Raw genomic sequence first — 13,189 nt, forward strand, 5'->3', positions numbered from 1 at the left:
AATATGCATGGAATTATTTCAATCCTTTCTTATTTAGTAAGACATATTCTGTGGGTTACTATGTGATGTATTTTAGAGATTGATCCATATGCAGCTGAGAAGAATGTGTTTTCTGATTTATACTCAACTTGGTATACATCTACTAGGTCTATTTGTTCAGAAGTTTGATTCAGTTCTGTTATTTCTTTGCTGATGTTTTGTTTGGTTGATCTATGTCTTTGTGTCAATGGGGTATTAAAGTCCCCCATTATGACTGTATCATTATTCATTTTATATTTCATGTGTATTAAGATTTGTTTTATATATGTGGGTACTCTCATATTTGGTGCATATATATTAATGACTGTAATCTCTTCCTCTTCAAGTTTTGCCCTAACAAGTATGTAGTGATGTTCTTTGTCTCCTTCGATCATTCTTTATTTGAAGTTCACATTGTCCACAGACAGAATAGTTACCCCTACTTTTTTCTGGGTTCCCATTGCATGAAATATTGTTTTACATCCTTTGACTTTTATACTATGAATTTTCTTCTGAGTTAAATGTTTCCTGTGCATAACATATTGATGGATTGTGTTTCATAATCCACTCTACCGGTCTGTTTCATTTTATTGGTGAGTTGAGACTATTTACATTGATGAATATAACTGATTTGTACTGATTTATCACTATCATATTGTCTTTCTTTTGCTGTTTTTCTATTTTCTGTTTAATTTTTTGTCCTGAAGAGTGGTTTCCTTCTCTTGTTGTTGGGATTGTAGATATCTTGTCTCTCTCTAGAATGTCTTTCAGTAACTCTTTGTGGTGTTGGCTTGGTGGTTATTAATTTCTTCAGTTGTTCTTTGTTATGGAAGCATGTTATTTCTCCATCAGTTTTGAAAGATAGTTTTGCAGCGTACATCAATCTGCATTGAAAGTTGTTTTCTTTGAAGACCTGATATACTTCACTTCAAGCTCTTCTTGATTTGAAGGTTTATGTTGAGCAGTCAACTGTGATTCTGATAGTCTTTGCTTCATAGGTGAGCTATATCTTTTCTCTGATAGCTTTTATTATTCTGTTCTTTTGCTGAATTTCTGATATCCTAAGTATTACATGTATCTGTGAAGATTTATTTTGGTTATGGTTAATTGGGGTTCTGTATAACTCATTTATCTGTATATCAGATTCTCTTCCCATTTTTGGAAAAATTTTCTGTGATTATTTCTGTAAAGAGTCTTTGTATGTCATTTGTGCTGACTCCTGCATTTTCATTGACACTTATCAATCTTATATTGTTTCCCTTTGCATTATCTTGCAGCTCTTGAAATGTTATTTCCTGGGGGATGCCCCCAGCGCACTTGATATGCCTGGTACACAACTGCAGGCCCGTCCTTTGGCCTAGCATGCCTGGGATGGCCTTGAGCACCTCCAAGGGTCCACCTCTTAGCCTGGAGATTCTGGGGTGCCTCTGGAATGTCTGAGACACTTGCACTACTGTTGTGGTCCTGCCCCTTGGTCTGGCACACCTGGGATGACCTGACACTACTAAGTGCCCCCCTTGGCTTGGGATGCCTGGGGAACCCCTGGCATGCCCGAGACCACCACTACAGGCCTGTCTATCAGCTCAGAATGCTTGAGACACCCTCTGCACAACTGGGATGCCTCAGACCACCACTGTGGGACTGTTTCCTCAGTCCAGCATGCCTGGGACTCCCCAGACAATGGCTACAGTCCCATCCCTTGGCCTGAGGCACCTGAGACAAAACTGACACACCAAGGATGCCTTGGACAGCTGTCACTAGCCTACTCCTTGGGGAAACCCCCAACCTCCTGAACCTAGTACTGTGGTTAATCTTTGGCTCCAACTCCTTCTGCCAGAACCTTGGACTACTGCAGATTACTGTGCTGGTTCAAAGGGAGACTCAGGAACACTTCACCCAAACAGAAGATCTCAGCAGGCTCCAGTCAGTGTGGTGAGTTTTCCCCTAAAATAGAAGTCTGCAATGGGTAATTAGGAGTAGAAGTGAAAATCCCTCCTACTGAAAGACCTTGACAAACATGGCAAGAAAGTGAATGTTCCCCTCCTCCACACAGAGAACATCAGACAGGTTGAAGAGTATGCCAATAAGGCCTCCCCTAACTTGGAGAAAATTAAGGGCTTATGAGATTCCCCCCCAGTGACACAGTAGGGCCTCACATGACACAAACACTATAGACTTGGAGATATGATGGCATGCAACAACTTGAATACATATCAAAAGCAGGAACTAAGAGTTGGCCTACATCAATACTTCTAGGCTAGTTAGCTTAGGACGAATGTAGGACTAACACAATACACAACAGGCCCTGCAGGAAAAATTCAGGTGACTGGATCTCCTCTTCATTGTGGTACTCAGCAATTGGACAAACATCAACCACATACTAAGACCCTAAAATTCACACTATGGACAGTTGAGATTGCTGTGAGTGAAAGACTAAGTATTTACCCAAAAGGTGAAAATGACAAAATGAAAAGGCAAAATGCAATCTCAAACATCTAGTCCATCAAGAGCAAGTACAGACAACATTGAAATGGAGGACTTTAAAAGTCATATATCAGAAATCTCTGAAAAGATAGTAAATGAAGTAAAGAAAAAATCCATGAGGCTATAGAGGAAAGCAAATTAGAAATAATGTCATACATAAAGAGAGAAATAACAACCTTAGTAAACAAGTTACTCAACATAGCTAGATAAGAGACAGATAAAAAATCCAGGATCATGGAAAAATGATTGAAACTTTGAATAAACAATGTAGAAAGCAAGCAGAATCCTTGAAACAAATTCAAAGAGATATCCAAGAAACAAAAAAAAATTCTTCTGAAAGGTAGCAAAACCATTTAAATAAACCTGATGATAGAATTTCAGGCCTTTAGGACAGGATTGCAGATAGTGATCATGAAAAACAACAAAGCACCATCAAATGACAATCCATCAGCTCAAGATGATGCCAAGAAAAACAATCTAAGTCTAATATGCATCAATGAAGATGTAGGAAATAACACAAACCACATAACTAAACTATTCACAGAATAAATAGCAGAAAATTTCCCAAACATGGGGAAAAATTTGATATGCAGATAAATGAGTCATATAGCCTGGCAAACAATCACAACCAACATAAATCTAAACCCAGACATATAATAATTAAGATCCCAGACATATAGCATAAAAACATTATACTAAAAGCTCTTAGAGAAAAGACACAACTTACCTATCAAAGAATGCCCATTAGACGCATGGCAGACTTTTCAGCACAAACATTCAGGTTAAGACGAGCTTGGAGTGAAGTATTTCAAGCCTTAAAAGAAAACAATTTTCAACCCAGACTGATGTACCCAGAAAAAATTTAATTGAAATTTAATGGAGAAAGAAGATATTTCCATGGCAAAGAACAACTGAAGAAATTCATATCCACCATACCAACTCTTGAAAGAGTACTGCAAGACAAGCTAGATAGAGATAAAAATGCCCACAATCTCGAGAACAACAACAGAAAGAAACCACCAGACTGGACAAGAAATTAAACAAGGAAGAAAAGCAGGAAACCAACAACAGGAACACAACATGGTAAAGTCAAGCTAGTACACATCAGTGATATCCATGCATGTAAATGGGTTCAATTCATCTATCAAAATAAATCGCTTGACAGAATGCATCAAGAAACAGGCTCTCACAATATGCTGTGTGCAAGAAACGCATCTGACTCAAAAAGAAACTTATAGATTAAAAGTCAAAAGATGAAAAACAGTATTCCATGGAACAGAAATGCAGAAAAAAGCATGGGTAGGTATTCTGTTTGCAGACAAAGGGAACTTCTAACCTAAAATTATTAAAAGACATAAAGAATTTCACTACATACTTGTAAGTGGAAAACTACCAGAGGAAGAACTAACAATTATAAGTATATATGCCCCAAATAAAGGAGCACCCAACTATGTAAGACAAATACTAGAACACAATTGAAAACTAAACACCCCACTGTCACAAAGAGATAGATCAAGTAGACAAAAACTCAGCAAAGTTATACCAGAACTGAATCATACCTGTGAGTGAATGGACTTAGTGGATATTTACAGTGTTCCTCTCAACCACATCAGAATATACATTCTTCTCAATTGTACATGGGATATTTTCCAAAATAGACCATATATTAACCAAAAAAGCATTGTTAAGTAAATGCAAAGGGAGTGAAATTATCCCATGCATAATATCTGATGATAGTGCACTAAAACTGGAAATCAATGGCAAAAATCCCTGAAAAACCTGCATAAATACATGGAAATTAATTAATAACCTTCTGAATAACCAGTGGGTTACAGATGAAATTAAAGAACAAATAAAACAATACCTATATTACAATATAAATGCAGATACAGCATACCATAACTTATGAGATATAATGAAAGCAGTCCTAAGAGGAAAATATGCAGCAATAGAGTCACATCAAGAAAATGGAACAAGCACAAATAAATAACTTAATGCCACATCTCAAGCTTCTAGAGAAGGAAGAGTGAGTCAAGCTAAAGCTTGTAGAAGAGAGGAAATTGTAAAGATCAGAGCAGAAATTAATGAAATTGAAACTAAAAAAACACAAGAAATTAATGAATTATGGAGCTGTCTTTTTTGAAAATAAGCAAAATTGGTAAACCTCTAGCCAACCTTATCAAGAAAAAGAAAGAAAAAGCACATTCCACACAATAAGGATTGAAGAGAGGGAAATTGTTAGAGATTCCATGGAAATTCTAAAGATCCTGAACACCTACTTTGAAAATCTCTACTCATATAAGTTGGAAAACACAGAGGAAATGGACAGATTTGTAGAAATATATGAACTATGAAAGATCAATGAAGAAGTTGCAATAATTCTGAATAATCCAGTGTCAGCTACCCAAATTTTTAAAAATGATTAAAAACTTGTCAACAAAGAAAAGCCAAGGTCCTGATGTATTCATGGTTGAATTCTACAAGATTTTTAGAGAAGATTTAATGGCAATGCTCCTTAAACTCATAAATGAACTTGAAAAGACAAGCAGTCTTCCCTAATTCATTCTTGGAGGCAAGTATCACTCTGATACCAAAACCAGAGAAAGATCCAACCAAAAAAATGAACTATAGACCAGTCTCATTGAAGAACATTGATGCAAAGATTCTCACTAAAATATTGGCAAACAAAATGCAACAAATCATCAAGAAGATTATACACCACTGCCAAATGGGATTTATTCCAGGAATGCATGGATGATTTAACATAGGCAAATCAATAAATGCAATATATCACATCAACAGAGCCCCCCAAAATCATATGATCATCTCAATAGATGTAGATAAAGCTTTTAATAAAGTCCAACATCTATTCATGATAGAAACCCTATGGAAACTAAGAATAGATGGTATGTACCTCAATCTCATAAAGACCATTTATAACAAACCAACAACCACCATTATACTAAATGGTCAAAAACTGAAAGCCTTCACTCTAAAATCAGGAACAAGACAAGGATGTCCACTATCGTCACTCCTATTCAATATGGTTCTGGAAGTATTAGTCGGAGCAACCAGACAAGAGGGAGTAATAAGAGGAATAAAAATAGGAAAAGAAGAAATTATATTACCATTATTTGCAGATGATCTCATACTCTACATAGAAGACCCCAAAAACTCCATTAAAAGACTACTACAAGTATAAACAAATTCACCAGCATAGATGCATACAAAGTCAACACACAAAAAGCTTTAGCATTCCTGTACACAAAAACTCCATGAAAGAGAAATTATTGAAATATTGCCTTTCACAATAGCATCTAAATAAATGAATTACTTAGTAATCAACCTAACCAAGAATATAGAAGAAATTTGTACTACCCTAAAATTTATACTACTCTATAAAAGAAGATTGAATATGATATTAGAAAATGAAGGGTATTCCTTGCTCCTGCTTAGGAAGAACCAACACTGTGAAAATAGTCATACCCCCAAAACTGTTATACAGATTCAATGCAATCCCAATCAAAATGCCATTAACATATCTTATAAATCTAGAGAAAATATTCCTAAAATTCATCTGGAAACAGAAGAAATATAGAATAGCAAAGGCAATTCTTGGCAACAAAGGCAAGACAGGAAGCATCTCATTTCCTGACTTGACACCATAATACAAAGCCACAGTATTAAAATCAGCACGGTATTGGCAAAGAAATAGACCTGAGGATCAATGGAACAGAATATAAGATACAAACACTACTCCAATGATACTCATCCACCTTATATTTGACAAAAGGTCCAAATATGTTCACTGGGGAAAAAAAGCCTCTTTAATAAATGGTGCTGGAAAAATTTGCTTTCCACATGCAGAAGTCTGAAAATAGATCCATACCTATCACCATACACTAAAGTCAAAATGGATAAAGGAACTAAATATTAAAACAGAAACACTAAATCTACTGGAGGACAAGGTAGGGAAGAAACCTTACAGACATTGGTGTAGGCAGAGAATTTATGAATAAAATGCCAACCTAATGGAAAATTCTTCAAAGAATCAACAACTGGGATCTCATGAGTAAAAAGTTTTTCCACTTCAAAATAAACCACCATCAAACTTGAAAGAAAGCCCACAGAATGGGAAACAATTTTAGCCAACAATCCCTCAGACAAAGGACTTATATTTAGAACATATAAAGAATTTGAAAACATCAAGCCTCTCAAATTCAGAGACCCTCTCCAAAATTGGGCATCAAAGATGGGCACACTTCTCAGATGAAGATATACAAATGGCAAATAAATATAAAGATATGTTCATGATCACTGGTCATTAGAGAAATGCAAATTAAAACAGCATTGAGATTTCATTTCACCCTGAAAGAATGACCACCATCAAGAAAACAACTGACGACAAATGTTGGCAAGGATGTGAGGAAAAAGGAACCCTTCTCCACTGTTGTTAGGAGTGAAGATTGGTACAACCACTGTGAAAATCAGTATGGAAATTCCTCAAAAATCTAGGATTGGAAGTTCCATTCAATGCAGCTATTCCCCTCCTTGGTATTTTCCCAGAAAAATTGAAAAAGTCATATCACAGTGATACACGTGAACCCATGTTCATAGCAGCACAATTTGTGATAGGTAAATATTGGAAACAAGCAAAATGCCCATCAACCACAAAGTGGATTTAAAAGATATGGTGTTTATATATACTGGAATACTACTCACCTATAAACAGGATGATCTTGAGGCCTTTAAAGATAAATGGAGAAAACTTCAGTATATCCTAATTAGTGAAATAAACAAGACTCACATTAGTAAATATCACATGGTCTCTCTAGTGTAAGAAATAATAAAAACTGACAGACTAATCAGATCCAAAAATTATATTAGATATTGTAAAAGTGAAAGGAAAGGAAAGCGCTCTAAAGTATATAACAGTATACATACTGTGTAAGATAGACAGATGACCATATTACTAAATTTCAGTTAGATCATTAAGCAGAAGGGTTTACACTATCATTGTTTAAGTGTCTAGCCACTTTTTACGCTTTGATTTTGTAACTTTAGCAACTATCTTTAATATGGCAATATATAATGTATCAACTAGCTATTTTATAATGTTAATTTTCTTGAATTCTGTGTTATTCTACCTTTTTTGCTTTTTTCTATTATTGTTTAAATTTCCTTTTCTTTGTTTCTTTAAATAAAAAAAAATAAAGAAATGTTATTTCTTTGTTTTTTAAATTTTATTTTAAAGAGGGTAAAATTAAGCATAAAAATAGATTAAACCAGATCGGAAGCAAACAATGTAAGAGACACTGATTTCAAAGCAAGACAACTGAAGATCTTCACTATCTATCATAATATCTCTTGTTTTGCTCTAAATAGTTGCCCATATCTTCACACGCAATGAATTCATAGAAAACAAAATAGTATTAAACTGATCAGAACAGGATGATGAAGGCATTTTAGGTCTTCAAAACCAGACAATAGAGAAGTCAATGATGTCTGCCATAACGTCTCTGTTTCTTCAAAATAGCTGTCCATACCTTCATGTATGTTGACCTTAGACAATACAAAGCAGACTAAAATTCCCTCAACAAAGAATAATTAGTATTACTGGATTTCACAGCATGATGCTACGGATTCAGCACTGGGTATGTTAGTATCTCTTTTTTTTTCAAGGTAACTCTTCATTTCATCGTGCATTATAGAATTGACTCTCATAAACTGTTTAGGAGTTCTTTGCATGTATGAGTATCTACAAGAATACCTATCCTTTCTGTATTAGAGAGAAAAACAAATCAAAGCAAAACAAATTACTATTAAAACACAAAACAGAAAACACAAATAAATAACAACAACAGAAATCCGCAAACAGTGACAATACAGGATTTGAAAACAAGGTGATATGAGCATAAATAGAATTGTTATTTTATATAACGATCTTCAGTATTTCCTCAGATCAGCATACAAAATATGCACAGTTGTTCCAATCCTATGAATGTTAACAGTTTTGTTCCAAGAAATTATAGAATTTGTAGCACAACCATCTTAGCTATCCTGTGTTTAAATAATTTTAGATATTTTTCTCATTTCCCTTACTTTTTCTTTTTCCTCACTTCCCGAGTTATTACTTTTCCCCTTTAAGCAGATTCTTACCCTTTCACTGTATTTAGTTTTTGTATCTTGAGTACTTGTACCATTTCTTACACTAGGTAAAATATATGGTATTTACACATATGAGTTTGATTTATTTCACTTCTGAGTATGGTCTTGAGTTGCATCCATTTAATTTTAAATATCTCAGTGTGATCATTCCTTATAGCTGAGTAGTTTTAATATTTAGATCCTTGATCCATTTAGGCTTTTGTTATTACATGGTGATAGGAATGGGTCTAGTTTTAGTTTGCAACACATGGAGAGCCAGTTTCTCCAGCACAATTTATTAATGAAACTATATTTTCTTCCAGTGGGTATGTTTGGCCCCTTTATGAAAGATAAGGTTGTTGAGTGTGCTTGTGCTTGTAGTTGTATCTTATAATCTACTCCAATGATCTTCACGTCTGTTCTTTTCCAGTACCATGCTGATTTTATTACAGTAGCTTTGTAGTATAACTTCCAAGTCAGGGACTGTGATGCCTCCTGCCTTGCCTTTGTTGCTTAGAAATGATGTTGCTATTCTAGGTCTCTTCTAACTCCAGATGAATTTTAGCAGTGATTTCTCTAGATCTGTAAGACATGCTTAGTGGTACTGTGACTGGGATTGCATTAAATGTGTACAATGATTTTGGGAGAATGAATATTTTCACAATCTTCGTTTTTCCTATCCATGAACAAGGGATGTCTTTCCATTTTCTGAAGTCTTCTTTGATTTCTTTTTTCAGGATACTATAATTTTCCCTGTGTAGATCTTTTACTTCTTTTGTTATATTGACTCCTATGTATTTCCTTATTCCTGACTTTCATGTAAAGCCTTTAAGATTTTGGCCATTTAATATGATGTTAGCTATTGGTTTGTCATAGATGGCCTTTATCATATTGAGGAAAAAAACATCAATTCCAATTCTCTGTAAGGTTCTTATCATGAATAAATGTTGAGCCTTATCAAAAGCTTTTTCTGCATCTCTAGAAATGATCATGCGGTTCTTGTTTTTGGTTCTGTTGATATGGTGGACTACATTTACTGATTTGCATATGTTGAAACATTCCTGCCTTCCCTAGATGCATCACACTTGCTAGTAGTGCATAATCTTCTTGACAATCTGCTGCATTGTGTTTGCCAGTATTTTATTGAAATTTTTTACATGTTCATTAGGGAGACTGGCCTGTAGTTCTCTTTTTTGATATTGGTTTTCTCAGGTTGTGGTATTAGAGTAATATTTGCTTCCAGGAATGAGTTAGGGATAATTGTTTCCCTTTCAATTTCATTGAATAGTTTGTGGAGTGCTAGCATTAAATCTTCTTTGAATTTCTTGTAGAATTCTGTAGTGAATCCATCAGGAACTGTGCTTTTCTTTGTTGGTAAGGATATATTTACATTTTCAATTTCGTTCATTGAAAAGGGATTAATAAGCAGTTTTACATCTTCTTGTCCCAGCTTTTGTAATTCATATGTTTCTAGGAATTTGTCCATTTCTTCTGTGTTATCAAGCCTATGACAGCAGAGGTTCTTGAAATAGGTATTGATGATCTTCTGTATTCCACCATTTTCCTTTGCTTATTTTAAAAAAGATTAATATAAAAGAGGACATAACAACACAGGTCAGAACAGAACAATTTAAGCAACATAGTGTTTCACCACAAGACAACTCAACATAACAGTAGCTACTATAGTGATGCTTTTTTGAAATATTTAATATTTCATATTTAATATTTAAAAATACCTTCATATACTATAGTATCAAACATAACAAGACAGTGTAAAACAATCCAAGAGAATTAAAGTATTTCAGAGTATTCAGAGCCAACTAACAGAAAACGAACAATGGTTACTATATTATCTCCTTGTCCCTAAAAATTTTGTTTATACTATCACATATAATAAAATTCAACAAGATACAACATGATAAAACAGATGGAGACAGAAGAACAAAAGCTTGGTGGGACTTCAAAACTAGATGATATTAAATCAGCACTAGCTATTTTAATGTATTGTTTTTTGTTTTCAAAATAGTTGTTCATACCATCACAGACAATAAAATCAAATAACCCAGAATAAAACCATTCCAACTAATGAATGAAAACATTATAAATCTTCAAAGCAATATAATGGGGAACCATGATTAGCACATACTTTTATGTATTTTTACCATTTCTTTTTAAAATTTTTATTTAAAGAGAAAACAAAACAGTAAAAGGGTACAAGTAATACAGAATTTCAAAAAAAGAAACAATAAGAAATCACTAGTTAATAGATTACATATTGTCATCTTAGAAATAGTTGTTCAAATTACAAAATTAAAGCATACAAAGTGGACATTCAAACAGTGAGATTGCAAACAGTTCTGTTCAATGATCCAACAAAAACTTAGTAATATGGTTTTCTATCTCACACACTTAAATATACATGCAGTTATATCCTTTAGAGCACATTCTTTGCCTCTCTTTTTTAAAATAACAATTACACATTTTGGGTTTTATTACTCCCACAGTTCTTATTACTTTTTTTGAAGATAATAAAACCAAATGTGACCAAAAAAAAAAAAAAAAAAAAAAAACAGAGTCAGTTAAAACAAAATGATGGACATAGTACGTGATGTAAAAACAGAATACCAGGTGATCAACAATGGTTACCATAATGCCTCATGCTATCTTAAAAAGATTTGCCTATGTCATCAGGCATAATAAAATTGAACAAAACAGCAAAGAACAAAACCAAAAAATCAAAACATTGGAGAAACTACAGGACTTCAAAAGAAGATATTAGTCAAACCATAATGGGCATCATAGTGAATCTTATTGCCTTCAAAGTAGTTGCCTAGATCCTCAAAATTGGTAGTATCAAACAAACAGAATAGAGTAAAATCAGTCAAAACAAGATGGTGAGAGCAATACGGGGCTTCAAATCGAGTTAATAGGAGAACAAAGAAGTTACTATAATATATCCTGCAAAATTTTTAAAAAAATTTCCCTTAATTATAAAATAATAATAAAAATAAATAAATTTTAAAAAGGGGGAGATTGAGATAAAAGAGGACATAACAACATAACAATACAGGTCAGAACAGAACAATTTAAGCAACATAGTGTTTCATCACAAGTTAACACAACTTAATAGTAGTTACCATAGTGTCTCTTTCTTTGAAATATTTGAGTGTAACTTCTTATACTATAGCATCAAACATATCAAGACAGTGTGAAACCGTTCAAGAGGATAAAAGTATTACAAGGTATTTAGAACCAGCTAACAGAAAACGAACAATGGTTTCTATATCATCTCTTTGCACACAAAAAATTTCATTTATACTCTCACATATAATAAACTCCCATAATATACAAAATGATAAAAAAAGGAAACAGAAGAACAAAAATTTGACGGGACTTCAAAACAAGATGATATTAAATCATCACTACCTATTATGATGTCTTGTTTTCTTCAAAATAGCTGTTCATATCATCACAGACAATAATATCAAGCAGCCCAGAATAAAACCATTCCGATTAATGAGTGAAAAATTGTAAGCCTTGAAAACCATACAATGATGAATCATAATTATCACATAATTTTATATATTTGTATCATACATATATTTGTATTCATGGAATAAGGAATGAAAAAGGTGAAATCACTACAGACTGTGGAAATACAGAAGATCAACACCTGTTTCAAAAACCTCTACTCTCGTAGGTTCAATTACACGGAAGAAATGCACAGATTCCTAGAAACATATGAAGTACCAAAGCTAGCTCAAGAAGATGTAAAACTGCTGAATAACCCAATTTTTACTAATGAAATTGAAAATGTAATTAAGTTTTTACCTATAAAAAGAACCCAAGCCTAGATGGACTCACTGCGGAATTCTACAAGAAATACAAAGAAGACCTAATGCCAACAGTCCTCAAAATCTGCAATGAAATCGAAAGTGAAGCAATTCTTCCTAAGTCATTCCTGGAAGCAAATATTACTCTAGTACCAAAACCTGAGAAAGTCCCAACTAAAAAAGAAAACTACAGGCCAGTCTCCCTAATGAACACAGATGCAAAAATCCTCAATAAAATATTGGCAAACAGTGTGCAGCAAATCATCAAGAAGATTATACAACACAACCAAGTTGGATTCATCCAGGCATGCAGGGATGGTTCAACATTTGTAAATCAATAAATCTATTCCACCATATCAATGCAGCCAAACATAAAAATCACATGATAATTTCTATGGATGCAGAAAAAGCTTTGATAAAGTCCAACACTCATTCATTGTAAGAACCTTACAGAAAATTGGAATAGATGGTCCCCACCTCAATATGATAAATGTTAAGAGTACATCTATGACAATCCAACAGTGAGCATCATATTAAATGGCAAAAAACTGAAAGCCTTTACCTTAAAATTAGACACAAGACAAGGATGTCCCTTATCACCAATCCTAATCAACATAGTACTGGAAATACTGCTCAGAGCAATTAGACAAGTGAGAGAGACAAAAGGAGTAAAGATAAGAAAAGCCAAAGTTAAATTATCATGATAT

At 33.8% G+C, this 13,189-nt stretch overlaps 1 long non-coding RNA gene across 2 annotated transcripts in view; it reads left to right on the forward strand.

Moving 5' to 3' along the window:
* LOC111757135 (uncharacterized) overlaps positions 1–5,773 on the forward strand; it is a 119,409-nt gene extending 113,636 nt beyond the window's left edge. For both annotated transcript variants that reach the window (XR_010046600.1, XR_002791512.2), the window contains one exon: positions 1,856–5,773. This is a non-coding gene — a long non-coding RNA (uncharacterized LOC111757135). The remainder of the gene's footprint in view (positions 1–1,855) is intronic.
* The last annotated feature ends 7,416 nt before the right edge of the window (positions 5,774–13,189 follow it).

This window comes from Cavia porcellus, unplaced genomic scaffold (genome assembly GCF_034190915.1).
Source record: "Cavia porcellus strain 051 isolate PalLab524CR breed Dunkin Hartley unplaced genomic scaffold, mCavPor4.1 scaffold_3, whole genome shotgun sequence".
Classification (NCBI taxonomy): Eukaryota; Metazoa; Chordata; class Mammalia; order Rodentia; family Caviidae; genus Cavia; species Cavia porcellus.